This window comes from Gallus gallus, chromosome 2 (genome assembly GCF_016699485.2).
Source record: "Gallus gallus isolate bGalGal1 chromosome 2, bGalGal1.mat.broiler.GRCg7b, whole genome shotgun sequence".
Taxonomy (NCBI): domain Eukaryota; kingdom Metazoa; phylum Chordata; class Aves; order Galliformes; family Phasianidae; genus Gallus; species Gallus gallus.
Genome location: NC_052533.1, coordinates 31,447,646 through 31,460,661, shown reverse-complemented (window position 1 = coordinate 31,460,661; position 13,016 = coordinate 31,447,646). Strand labels below are relative to the sequence as shown.

Below are 13,016 nucleotides of genomic sequence, written 5' to 3'. Positions count from 1 at the left end.
GACATCCAAAATAAATGTACTTTCTCTTTTGTCTTTTTGAAAAAACGACTCAGAAATAATGTTAAGAAGAGCTCCCAATAGATTCTGATGGTTTCAGAAGTTGCATTGCATGTTGGAAGTAGGATACGGAGTTAGATGGACCTCTGGTTTGATCCAATGACAACTCTTTATCATTTGAAAGCTTAGCTTACTAAAGAGCAAATGCTTTCAAGTTTGCAATGGGACCAAGCATTATGTAGCTAGGCTGCAGGACTTCACCCTATATACAAATAGAAACATTTTTATCCATTAATGTTACATCTAACAAAAAATAACTTGCGTGAACATATAATGTCCCTGCACTGTGATAGCGGATGCCAACCAAAGAATTAAGGTGGATTGCCTCTACTTACGTTCTGACTGTATTCAACACAATGTCTTTACACCTGAGAACACCTAAGATTTTCAGCCCATTTCAGAACAGCGCTGTATTCTCCAGCAACGAGGTTCACATATATTCATCCCTGCAGATTTCCCTGTTAAGCAGTTAAATGTGCAGCTACTTTTGAAACCAATTAAAATCAAATATAAACAGGCCATTTCTATAAAGGTACACGCAAGTACTTCAGTTATTTTCCCATCATGGCTCACAGTCAGCTATCTAGAGAACTATCCTTCCTGATGAAGCTCATAAGCAAAATGGGAAAAACATTTTCTTGACTGTTCTTTCCAAAGACTAACCCCTTTCCTCTATTTATTTCATACTAATTAGCTTTATGTCCCTAGACTTTGTAAGAGAGGTAAAAAGAAATGACCCATTTTGTTCATACGGCTTCTTACCAAACTACTTCAGTTTGGCAGACCCAGATTTGACAACGTTAGCTATGCTTACTTGAAAATCAAAGCAGATTTAGTGTGCTTACTCTGCTTATTAAGTAAATATTTCCGATATTTGCAATTTAAGACCTAAAAATTAACCTAACCTAAAAATTAATGTAACCTTTAAAATGCAAGTATATTTAGCAATCCCAGTCAAGAAAGAAGGAAGAGAGGCAAGCATTAAAAGCAAACTGAATTTTGAACTAATTACAGAAAAATAAAACTCAATGTGTTAACTTGCCCTGAAGAAAAAAAAAAAAAACAGAGTAATCTAATTCAAACCAGTCTATGGCTGTCCAGAGAGATTACCTTCTGGAAGTACAGTAATTACATTTGTAAAGTAAAATCACTTACGCCTGGGGTGGGGAGGCCCACAGGATTATTTTCCTTTTTTAATTTTGAAATGTGTAAAAGTTTCATAATGCCATGAAGACTGAGAAAAGAATTTTGAGTACAAGAGCATACATTCTGAGTAACCGTCTTCTTTGGTGGTAGTAATCAGGTATGTGTAATGGGTACAACCACACAACCCAAGAAGTCACCTATGAACGGATACGAAGTTCCACTTTTCCATATGAGTTTTCATTCCAAGTTAAGTAGCAGTGTTTTGGGAACTTCCTGCAAAGGCACTTTTTTCCAGATCTGTCATTAGACTAATCCTTACAGCTCCAAAGAAAATCTCCTACTGGTTCCACTGGAAATTTCTCTACAGGCTTTTAGCATTACCTTACAAATGAGATTACCTGAAAAACAAAAACAAACAAAAAACCCACAGTACATTCTTACAAGCTTTAGCTTGCCTAGTAGTCCACAAAAAGAGTTTTAATCCAACAGCATATCCATTTACAGCAAGACCTAACAGCACTATTCTGACAGTCCCACTGTGACACAAAACTGTCACAAAATAGTTAGGGTGTCTTTACAGAAAATAAACCAGATGCACAGTCAAACAAGGCTCTAGCCTTATGTCTTCTCTACAAAAAGTCTAGATTTTCTGGAACCTTCTAGATTCCAGAAGCACAAGTTTTGGACAGCTAGAAAGAAAGGACGTGAAACAACACTAGAGGCTCTGAATCAGATACGAAGCATTTACCTCTCTTGTAATTATCACATGACTTAAGTCAATATATGTGAGATCTTCCACTTTATTAGCATAAGAGTCCAGCTGCTGAAGTCAGCCCTTCTCTTTTCCATTCCCCATTCATTAGTACCGATGCAGTACCTCTTTCTGAACTCCGTTCAACAGTTTTACTGTTGCTGCTTACAGCTTTCCCGGACTGCAGTAGCATGTTCTGCTGCTGTTAACGTAGGCTGTGCTGTTTCCAGAGCTATTTGCCACGATTTCCCAGTTCAATGCGTATCCTTCAATTCACAGCCAATAAATTCCCTTAAACAGTAAACAAGCACGCTCCCAGCAAAGAGTAATAAAAATAAGTTCCAGCAAAGAGAATGCAGCGACCTCACCAAGCAGTAGGATGGGAGAATCCTTGTTAAATCCAATTAATCAGACCAAGATTCTGAGAAGTATCAAGTTTTGGCTACAGTGCCTTTCTTCAATGCGTTTAGCCCCTTACCCGTTAGGCAGCACTGGCTGCGCCTGCACGGAGCGCCCGGGCATCCAGCCGGCTCCGCTGCCACGGTGCGGCCACCAGAGGGAGCGCTCGGGCCACGTTTCTACCGAGACACGGCGGGGGCTCCGGGCCGGCCTTCCTACCTCCGGCTCCGAGCTGGAACAGGATCGACCCAACACCACCTTCCCACTCCTGGCAAGCAACACCCAAACGTCTCACCTTCTCACCAGTGTGCACCGTCAGTCACTCTCCCATTCCAGTCGCTAGGACTTCTAACGCTGCCTTCATCCCAAAGACATGTAACTTGAGGGCTGGGTGGATCTTTTTCCTACGTAATTAGACGTAAAAATTAAGAGAACTCAACGGCCAACTCAGTGCCCTCCTATGCCTTTCCTGATGTTTCTTTTAGTGCATTTATGGCCTGTCCTCAAAACTGCCCAGACGGGCAGCAAGAACCAGACACCATCCCTGCAGGCAGCAGCAGCACCTCAACTGCAGTCGTTCCCTGTAAGACCAGGTGATGCTAGAGAAGTGTTGTTTGAAACCCAGTAGATCCGGCTACCAAAAAATACTAAGTCCGCTCTAGACCATCTTAACACCAAGAAAAACAACACAGAACTAACATCAAAAAAGTAGGATGGGCAACTTCTCACACAACAGGTTCATGCAAAGGTTAAATTCTGCCCCTGTGGCAAATGGGCCACCCTCGAGAGTTAGGAAAGAATGAAAAACCACAGAGCCAGCCCAACTATCACCAGCACCTCACCTCAGAATGAAGCTTCCCCTGAATACTGCTTTAAGTACCACACACAGCAGTGCACACGAAATAGAACTGTATCCTCAGAGAGAGGATCGCATCTGACAGACGCCAATTACATCCACTGCTTTGGGAAGCTGCTCCTCTGCTACGCTGAATAATCCATACGGAGCTTCACTGATCAGAGCTGACCAAGTCAACCACTGCTCATCCCAGTTTGCTCTCATTTACCAAATCTGACATAAATAGCAAAACTGTCTCAGCAGATTCACAAAGAGAAAGCGACTATCTGCATGATTTGCATTCAGATGACTGCCTTCCAGTCATATAAACAATACGTTTCACTTAACAGTTCCTCCCTGCCAGCATGTTCTTTACCAACGAACGCATAAATTGAACTTTCCATTGTTAATTACACCTCCTCCTGCTCTTCTACTGACACAAAAGATGAAAGTGAAGCTGTGAGAAGCAGTGTGACTATAGGAAACTTAGCACCCTTCAAGTAATTTCTAACCAGCAACACAGCGTTGCTACAGCACAACAGTGCAGTATGCTGGTAAGCCAGAATTGCTTGGAAAGGTGAAGAACTTTTCATTCCATTCATTCACTAGGCTGCAGTTTGTCTCCCCAGTTTTAGAACTTCTGCTGGATAAGCAGTTTCATCTTGCCAAAGAGACTTCTGTGAACTTCCACCAGTGGACGAGGAAAGGCATGGGGAGGAATTTTAATAGGAAGACATGTAAAGGCTGACTTACCCATTGGCCCACTGACTTGTTAAAAAAAAAAAACAGTGCCACACGGAAAGTTGCTGAGATGTCTCAAATACAAACTACACAAAAGCTTTCATGTGACTGCTGCATACCTACCTCCAAACATCAGGTTGGTAATAAAGGAATGAACATGGAATCAAATATTAAAAAGTAAATGGAAGTACCTAATAACAAAGTCTGAGGGACTGATACATTTTTCCTTTCATTCCCCACATACCTACTTGAGTTCTCCCCCACAATATGCTATTAGCCGTAAGAAAAAGCTTTACGCTATCTGGTTACCCTCAGTCTACTTACCCTGCCTATTTACCCTCAATCTACTTTCCTCTATCCTGTGTTTAGGTATTTAAAGTGATATCCCTTTAACTTTTCATTAATGCACGTTTGACCGGTGGGTGGAGATAAAGCTTTAATTAGAAAGCTAAAAAGAAACTATTTGAGTAGCTACTCTTACTACAGAAATGATGCTTGAATGCCAGCACTACCTCAGCAAAGAAGCTTAAGTGAAATGATCTTAAAGTCTTTTCTCTTACCTCCCAATTTTCATTACTTGAAAAGTATTTTGCTAAAAACGTTTGGAATGAATGGATAAAGACTACAGCTAATTTGGAATCAACAGCTGTGTCTCCACCTACTGGAAAAGTGAATTTAACTGCAAAATTAATGGGATCCTTCAAAATTCGGGTATGCAAAAGCCATTACAGCAACGCAGCAGTGCGAGATGCTAATGACCAGTTCCCTTCTCCCTGCTACCAAACAAAGCTTCTGGAAATTACTGACTGTTCCCAAGGTCAGTATGGATTTCATCAGGTTCCTATTCTCAAACGGTTGCCTCGTCAATGTATTTCAAATAGCAGAGCCAAGTGATTTCTTACATAACATTTGCTGCCAATAAATGTGAAAAGTCACCTACTTGCAATATCTTACTGACTTCCACTGTGTTTTCACGGACACTAACGTAAGGATGAGTTCTTCAGACAACTGACATGGGCTAAACACACAGAACTGCTGTTAATAAGAAGTACTTTCAACATGTAATGCTCTTTTTTAGAAACAAACGAACAACAAAACCACAAAGACCTTGGAAATAATTACACGTAAGAATCTTCAGTTTTTCAGTCTTCAATAAACATGAGTAGAGAATCTTCAGCTTTCAATGTTTTATTTCACTTATTTAGCACGGGCTGTGGTATTACTCATCACTTTAAAGAAACTAACCAACACAAAATAGCAAGCTAAATGCTTGGATAGGAAAAACACCTCTCTCAACCTCTTTCTCATGTCAATTATTCTTGTAAGAATGACATCAGCCACGACTAAATAATTCAGGCTTCCTTTATTCTGTAAAAGAGAAATTTTTAAGCCACAGAACGGCATATTACCATCACGACGCCATAGCCTACCCTGAGATAAACTTCAGCTGGTTAGCAATAATGACCAGGGAACCAAATACAACCTTAACTTAGAAGCGGCCTTACCTCCCTCCCTCCCAACTGAAGCTGAACCATTCTTCTGACATTTTGCTGAACTCAGATTAGGAAGATTTTAGTCACACTGGTACTGAGCTAGCCAAAGCCACCGACCGGCCAAGCTACCTGGCACTGCCTTCTAGCTAGCACACACTGAACTGAAATCCTACGTCAAACTGAAGCTCTGAAACAACCACTGCCTACTATTTGTCCCGTGACAAAAGAAGTCACACTGACAGCTCAATGTCCATGAAAACAAACCATTATGTTCCTCCAGCAGCATCTGCGGCCTGCTCGTCTGCATTTCAGCCTGCCTCTCACCCGCAAGACTTAGCCAAGCTCGCTTTTTCTCCACATTATGAGTGTTTTCTGTTGTGGAGGACAGTAAAACTACATTCCCACAGGCTCACTTTTCATCCTGTGATCACATTCCACCTCATCCTTCCACACAAATGACCCCAAAGCTGTCTGTGCCGCTCTGGTTGCAGGACATTTCTAAGAAGTCATTTTTCACCACTTATGCAAGGCCAAACACACTTCAGTTTGCCACAGCACTGAGCTCACAGAACATAGGCTGTGTACCACTGCAGTGAGCTGTTTGGCCTTCCTCATGATTCACCTCCTCTATTGGCTCTCCTTTCCTCAAAACACAAACATCTCATTCAAAGCCAAGTCAAAGCAACAGAAAGAACAGGCAGCAAAGAGCAAGTTCAGGTGCACGTGGTGTTGAGAACCCATCTGTCCACGCTACAGTATGCCTTCTGTAGCAGATACTTCTTATCTTGTAACACAATCACTACTCAGTCAATTTCTCAAACCAGGATGAGTCAATTTTTATCTGTTTTTACCTTAAACACAGAACACAGACCATATAATTTAAGCCTCTGTGACTTTGTTATTCTTTCCAATCTGAGGACAGCTTAATTCATTCCACATCTAAGTGGACAGTGCAACACCTAAAATACTACCATAAACATTACCACGATTCCAGCTGTGTTTCTGTCTCTTAAAGCAAAGGAAATTGCCCCTTTCCTACAGCACAAGGAAAGCATCATCCGTCTACAGATCAGCGTCCTGCACAGTGTACCAAAGGGCACTCACAGGAGCCTGCAGTGGTCACATCAAGCATGGTTTTAAAGGACACAGAACTTCTGTAAAGCCGTATTCTACAAATAAACACGTTCAGAAAAGTGGTATGATTCAGGGACTGAGTCACTGTATGAATAGACTCACACTGAAGGCTCTTTTGCCCGTCATTATGAAGTTTCCCTCAGATCACTGACCTCTGTTTCTACACATAGACATACCCAACACAAGGACCTAATACCAAGCTGGAGCCTGATTCCGACAGAATAAGTTGAGTGTTTGAGGGCAGTGCTCAATCACATCCTTAACAGCTGGAAATACAGCCTGCCAAATTATTTGGTAGAGTATCTGGATTTCCCTTCTGTACTGGTTAAGCATCAAGTGGAAATGCTAGTAGTCAGATTGTTCAGATTTCTGTTTCCTTATCTTGCTGAGATTTGTATATATCCAGAAAAAAAAAAAAAAGACTAAAACTGTATTCTTTAAATAAGCAGCTTTCTAAAAATTAGTTGGTTTTTTTCCTCTTTTTTGAGATTCATCCTCCCTATTAGTCCTCCGTAAGACTCCTGCATGGTAGCTAGGCATATTTTCAGCACTTTCTTCGTTATTTCTATTTTACCTAAAAACCCATATGTGATTACACCGTGATTTATGTGCACAGCTTCCATTATTTGCTTAAGAAAAAAAAAAAGCAACAAGAGGTAGTTCAGGAAAGGTCCAATTGCACATATGTTGCAACAGCTTTTCAATCGTTTTGGAGGCTTTGGGTACGCGCAGTTAGCCCACTAATTTAGCAGCAGAGCAGGCATCATTCTGAGCTGGTACTGTCTATTTGTCAATAATTTCTGTATTAAGCAGCTTTGACAAACGGAAACAGCAGTGATCCACGGGATCTGAAACAAATGCACACAGAAACCAGAGAAGCTGAACGTACACACTTCTGGTTCCATGAGAACTAAGAGTGAAGAGAGTAGTGCTGCGTGTGCCTCATATAGAAAAGAAATGAAAAGCTAACAGTGGGAGCAGCCTTACGGTGACACCGTGCTCGGTGCTGCAGATCTTTCAGAACAATCTGGATCTCAAGTAATCTCTGTAGTGCAGCGCTCCACAACGCAATAAGAAAAGCGACATCATCGATTCCAAACACTTCAAGGGAGGAAAGAGGAAATCGGAGGTCTCTCTGAAGAGCTGTTTAACAATCACGTTACCGTGAGCTCAAAGTGGACACCAATTGTCAGCGCTTGATTTAAATGAGAATTTACAGCATTTTCATGAACGCTGTGACAAACGCTGCACGGACCGGTGGTCGCACGGCAAAGCATTACGAGGCAGCCACCTCAGCAGAAATAAGAAGAAACATTACGATGCTGCTGTCAGGTTGGACAGACACTATCTGTTCAGAAGCAGTACGTAAGGTTTGTTCAAAGCCTCCTTTAAGTCCGACATCTATTTATAGCCGCCCAGCCTCTCTACAATTTCTCACAGTCCCTCCTCCTCCCCAAGCCAAGTCGGGGAAGTTTAATGGATGCAATCCCGGGCCTTGCGCCGCAAGGAGCTCTGCAACTCTCCTCCTGTGCAATAAGACCAGGAATGATAAGAAGAGAAAGCTCTAGCGTACGAAGGTGCCAAACACACGGGATAAACCTTATCTCTGCTCCTTAGGAACGAAGTTATTTTTTGTCTGCCAGCACACCGACAGCAGTGAACCACACGAGCATCAGAGCTGATGTAAAGGTACCTTCCCTCCAGCCACAGACAGCCAGAGCCAACTGCCCTGTGAGCCAACAGCGGCTGTCCAAGTGCGCCCTGACCCCTGTGCAGCAGCAATGTCATCCCTGTGCCTCCCCGCTCCTGTTTCAGTGTCACAACCTTCCTCCAAGAGACCGGGAGGCCGTCGGGTCTTCTCCTGTCGCGCAGCTTGCGCGTTAGACTGGATTTCCACCACCCAGCCACGCACGTCTCCATGGAGCGCTGCTCCGGATGGGCTCTCCTCCATCAACCGGCACCTCCCCGACAGCAGTACCACCGCCCAGAGGTGCACGCATCTCCCCGCTGAACTCTGCCACCAGCGGTACCGCCCCAGCACCACGTCCCCTCGCCCGCAGGGCTCGCACGGAGCCCGGGGAGGCGACGGCGCTACGGGAACTCTGCCCACCCCGCTGCCCCCGCGTTTCCCCCGTTCCCGGGCAGAGGCGGACGGAAGGGGAGGATGGGTGACTTCCTCGGAGGGACGCGGCCGGGGACGGGCCGGGCAGAGATCAGGAGGGGGAGGAATCACCCCGAAGGGAGCGCGGATAATCCGCGGGGCACGGCGGGGCGCGGGGCGGGGGATAATCCGCCGGGAAGGGGATAATCCCCGGGAGGGGGGCGGATCCCGGGGCAGGGAGGGGCGGGAGCTCCGGTAATCCACAGGAGGAGAGAAAACGCGGGCGGGGGTGGGCGGGGGTAATCCGGGCCGGGAGATGAGGCGCGGGGCTCGCGGGGACACGGCCGGGGGCGGCGGGAGGGAGGCTGAGCCCGCTCCGGGGCACGCAGCCCTCCTTCCCCGCGCCGGGCGCTGCCATGTCCGCCGCCCCTTAGGCCCGCCCGGCGCCGCTACCTGCGGGCGGCTCCGCCCGCCCCGCGTACGGGGCTCCCGCCGCCGGGCAGCGAGCCGCGCCGGATGGCCGCGGGACCCCGCCTCCCGCTCCATTTCCCCGCCGGCTCGCCGCTCTCCTTCCTTCCCCCCCCACTCCGCACACGCGCCGCCCGCTATCGCAACTCACCGGCCGGCACCGGCTCCCGCTCCCCGTCCCCTCCTCAGCGGGCGCCGCTCAGCCCCATCGACGGAGCCGTGGCCCGCGGGCCGGCGGTTGGCGGAGGCGCAGCGCGAGCCGGAGCTGCCGCCGCTGCTTCCCCCGCGGCTCCGGCCCCGCCGCTCTGCGCCCGCCTCGGCGCGCGCCGCCGGCCTGCCAGCAGCACGCGCTCGCGCTCCTCCTCCCCCGCCCCCTGCCGCCTCCGCGGCGCGCGCGCGCGCGCGCGAGCGCCTCCTCTCCGCTCCAACCCCCCCCCCCCTCCCGCCAGAGCGAACGGCTGAGCGCGTGAGGGGGCGCGCGCCGCTGCCGCCCAACGGCCCCGGGCAGCGGCCCCGCCCCTGCGGTGTGCGTGCGAGTGTGAGGGAATGCGTGTGTGTGTGTGTGAGGAACTGCGCGTCTGACAGTGTGTGTGTGTGTGAGAGAATGTGTGTGTGTGGAGGTGTGAGGGAGAGCGAGTGAGCGTGTGTGCACGAGGGTAGGAGCGTGTGAGTGTGAGAATGTGTGTGTGCAAATGTGAGTGCACGTGTGTGTAAGAGACTGTGAGAGCGGGTGCGTGTGTGTGACGGGATGTGTGTGAGGCAGCGCGGCAGTGTGTACGAGGACGTGTGCAGGAGTGTGCGTTTGTGCTGGGGAGAGCCAGTGTGAGTGCACGTGTGTGTGTATCAGCATGAGTGTGTGGCGTGAGGGAGAGCAGGTGTGTGTGTGTGTGTGTGCAAGCCTGTGTGAAAGCTGGGCCTGACGGGATCAGCAGGCGTCCCAAAGAGGGGACCTCCCAGCCACCAGCTGCACCCACAGCACTGAGGTGCGAGCTGCAGGAAAAGCTGGTTTTCCCATGGCCGTTGTCTAACGTTTGGCTTGTTCTGAGCGGTGATTACAGGCTAGCTGTCACTTTCTGCTCCTGGTTGATTTTATGAAGACTCTCACCTTTGAATACTCTTGGACTTAATGAAATCTGAGTTGCAAAACCAAGGCGCTTTTGCATGCAGAATTCTTGTGGAAGCTGAAGCATGCTCACGGGGCAGAGTTTGCCCCAGAAAATAAAGTGTTCCTATCCAAAGCAATGCCTCATCCCCCAGCCCGCTTCCATTCTCTTTTCCCTTCTCTCACCAACTTTCCAAACAGTTTTAAACCCAAGCGTACAGGTTGACGGTAATTGTGCTGTTTTAAAAATACGTGATAGCCTGCTGTAGCGTATGGTAACTCTTAATAATAGCTGTCTGCAATTCACACTGGCTTTTGCTGTGGAAGCCATGGGGGAGAAGGAAAAGCCAGAACTTCGCGGGGGTTGAGTGCATTTGAACAGAAAATCTGCCAGCTATTGATTTGCATTTCAGCCAGTTCAGGTTGTGCTTTCCTACCAGAGAGCAGATAAGCTGAGTGTTATACAACCAAAGATGTCAAAAGAAGCAGCATATGATGAGTATAAATAAAGAATGGTGGAACAGCAGCCAGCAAGTTGAACAACCTTTCTCAGGTTGACCAGTAAATCATAGAATCATAGAATGGCCTGGGTTGAAAAGGACCACAGTGATCATGTAGTTTCAACCCCCTGCTATGTGCAGGGTCGCCGACCACCAGACCAGGCTGCCCAGAGCCACATCCAGCCTGGCCTTGAATGCCTCCAGGGATGGGGCATCCACAGCCTCCTTGGGCAACCTGTTCCAGTGCGTCACCACCCTCTGGGTGAAAAACTTCTTCCTAATATCCAACGTAAACCTCCCCTGTCTCAGTTTTAAACCATTCTCCCTTGTCCTATCACTGTCCACCCTCATAAACAGCTGTTCCCCCTCCTGTTTATACGCTCCCTCCAAGTACTGGAAGGCCACAATGACGTCTCCCCGGAGCCTTCTCTTCTCCAAGCTAAACAAGCCCAGTTCCCTCAACCTTTCTTCATAGGAGAGGTGCTCCAGCCCTCTGATCATCTTAGTGGCCCTCCTCTGGACCTGCTCCAACAGCTCCACATCCTTCCTTTGCTGAGCGCCCCAGGCCTGGACGCAGTACTCCAGATGGGAGTAAAAGACTCATTGAGTAAGATCTCTTCCTCAAGTAATTATGAATTATTTTTATTTACCCTTCAAAATACAGTAGCTACCAAAGCCACTGTGCTGAGAGCTTCACAAGCACATGGTATTACCTACCCCTGGGTCCAAAGAGATGACAGCCCTCTTGCAGTTTCTCAAAAAAAAATGTCCAAGTTGAACATATTTTTTGATAAAACTCTTCACAAGCAGTTATCTTTTTCCTATTAAGCTGAAGAGGAATTGAACATGACTTGAGGGCTTCTCAGCGAAGTGATGACCTACCATACTTTTGGTGTTCATATCCCAGAAGCTACAGTGGAAAAGCAGACAGGAGTAGAAAATCCTCATTCCCCCAAAATAACTCCACATCTTTCTCTCTTCTCTGTTCCTCGCTTATTTTCTTGTGATATTCTAATGGAAGAACTTCTGAGCCAGAGAAATATCATCTTGCTCTGCATTTCACAACTCAGCATCGTGCTGACTTCTCTTTCAGTCCCTTCAATTGGGGAGGCTGCCTGTTCTCCTGATAAGGAGAAAGGGTTGTGGGAATTTATGCTGGCATCTTGAATGATGTCCTGACTTTACCTTCATAGCCTATGAAAGAAAATCACTTTACTGCGAAAGTCTGAAGTTCCGTATTACAGTTCAATTCAAAGCTTGAATCCAAAACTGAGAAACATGGCAGCTCATTTCTGGCTGTAACAGAAAAATCTAAACACAAAGCACTTTGACTGCTCTGGAGCTTTTTGAATGTCTTCCATTCTGGCCTCCACAGCTGTTATTTGGCTATTAAAGCCCTCCAGGGAATGTGCCCCAAATGCTTGCACACCACCTCTTGTCCAGCGCTTAATCCATTTGATCCATTAGGGTCAAGGAAGAAAAAAGAACACAACAAAAAACAATGGAGATGTGTTGTTTCAAAGGAGAAATTAGAACTTGACTTCATCCTCTGGTAGGAATTCTATCTTTTAGGCTTTTTATAACTTACGTTCACATGCCACACATAACAGAACTTCCCTACCCAAGGCTGGCCATTAGGACCTTGGCGGTGCAGTTCATTCTGATTGCTTTAAATCCTTTGTGAGGTGCAAAATGACTCTAAATATTTTTTACCCATACAACAGGCAGTTACCACACTTCAGCCAAGCACCACTCTGTTCCCATTTTGGGGCAGAGAAGGAGTGGCCCTGGTCAGGGCTGACTTAAGCTCCAGCAAGTTCTGACTCGTGGTCATAGGCAGCTAGGCACTATAAAAGAGAGCCTAAGGTTACTTGCCTTATGTCATGGATGATCTCGGTTTCTATCTAGCACAGTCTTGAGGGAGCATAAAGGCTGTTTGGCATTGCTGATTGGCCCCAGCCCTCATGCTTCAGGGCTGAGCAGTTGGTTTTCACTTGAAATGGGATTTATGACTCTACAGAGCTTTGAACTTTGCCTTTGATGACATAGATCTTGCTCAAGCAAGTGGCTTCAATGAAGCCTGATGCTCTTCTCAGTAGAACTGCAGAAACCAGATTTACTAATATTGTGACAGTTCCCTGGTGTGCTACAAGTTGCGTGGTATAGGTGTGCCTCCAGAGTCTTTTGGTTTTGCTGGGGCTCCTGCATAGATGTTGAAGGTGTAGAGGAGCAGGCACTCCAGTGTACAAGATGTGGGAATGAGCGTGGTGTAGTTTGCAGTCCCATCAC

The 13,016-nt window shown here is 46.9% G+C and overlaps 1 protein-coding gene across 12 annotated transcripts in view; it reads right to left on the bottom strand.

The window, feature by feature from the left end:
* Positions 1–9,438, bottom strand: part of MPP6 (membrane palmitoylated protein 6) — a 57,546-nt gene extending 48,108 nt beyond the window's left edge. For 9 of the 12 annotated variants that reach the window (XM_046937923.1, XM_046937924.1, XM_040696613.1 and 6 more), the window contains exon 1: positions 9,277–9,438. The gene's annotated coding sequence lies outside the window, so the exon portion shown is untranslated. Of the gene's footprint in view, positions 1–1,400; positions 1,602–2,322; positions 2,758–9,276 lie in introns of all 12 variants that reach the window. The other 3 variants (XM_046937925.1, XM_046937926.1, XM_046937927.1) reach the window with 1 other exon arrangement.
* Positions 9,439–13,016: the final 3,578 nt, after the last annotated feature.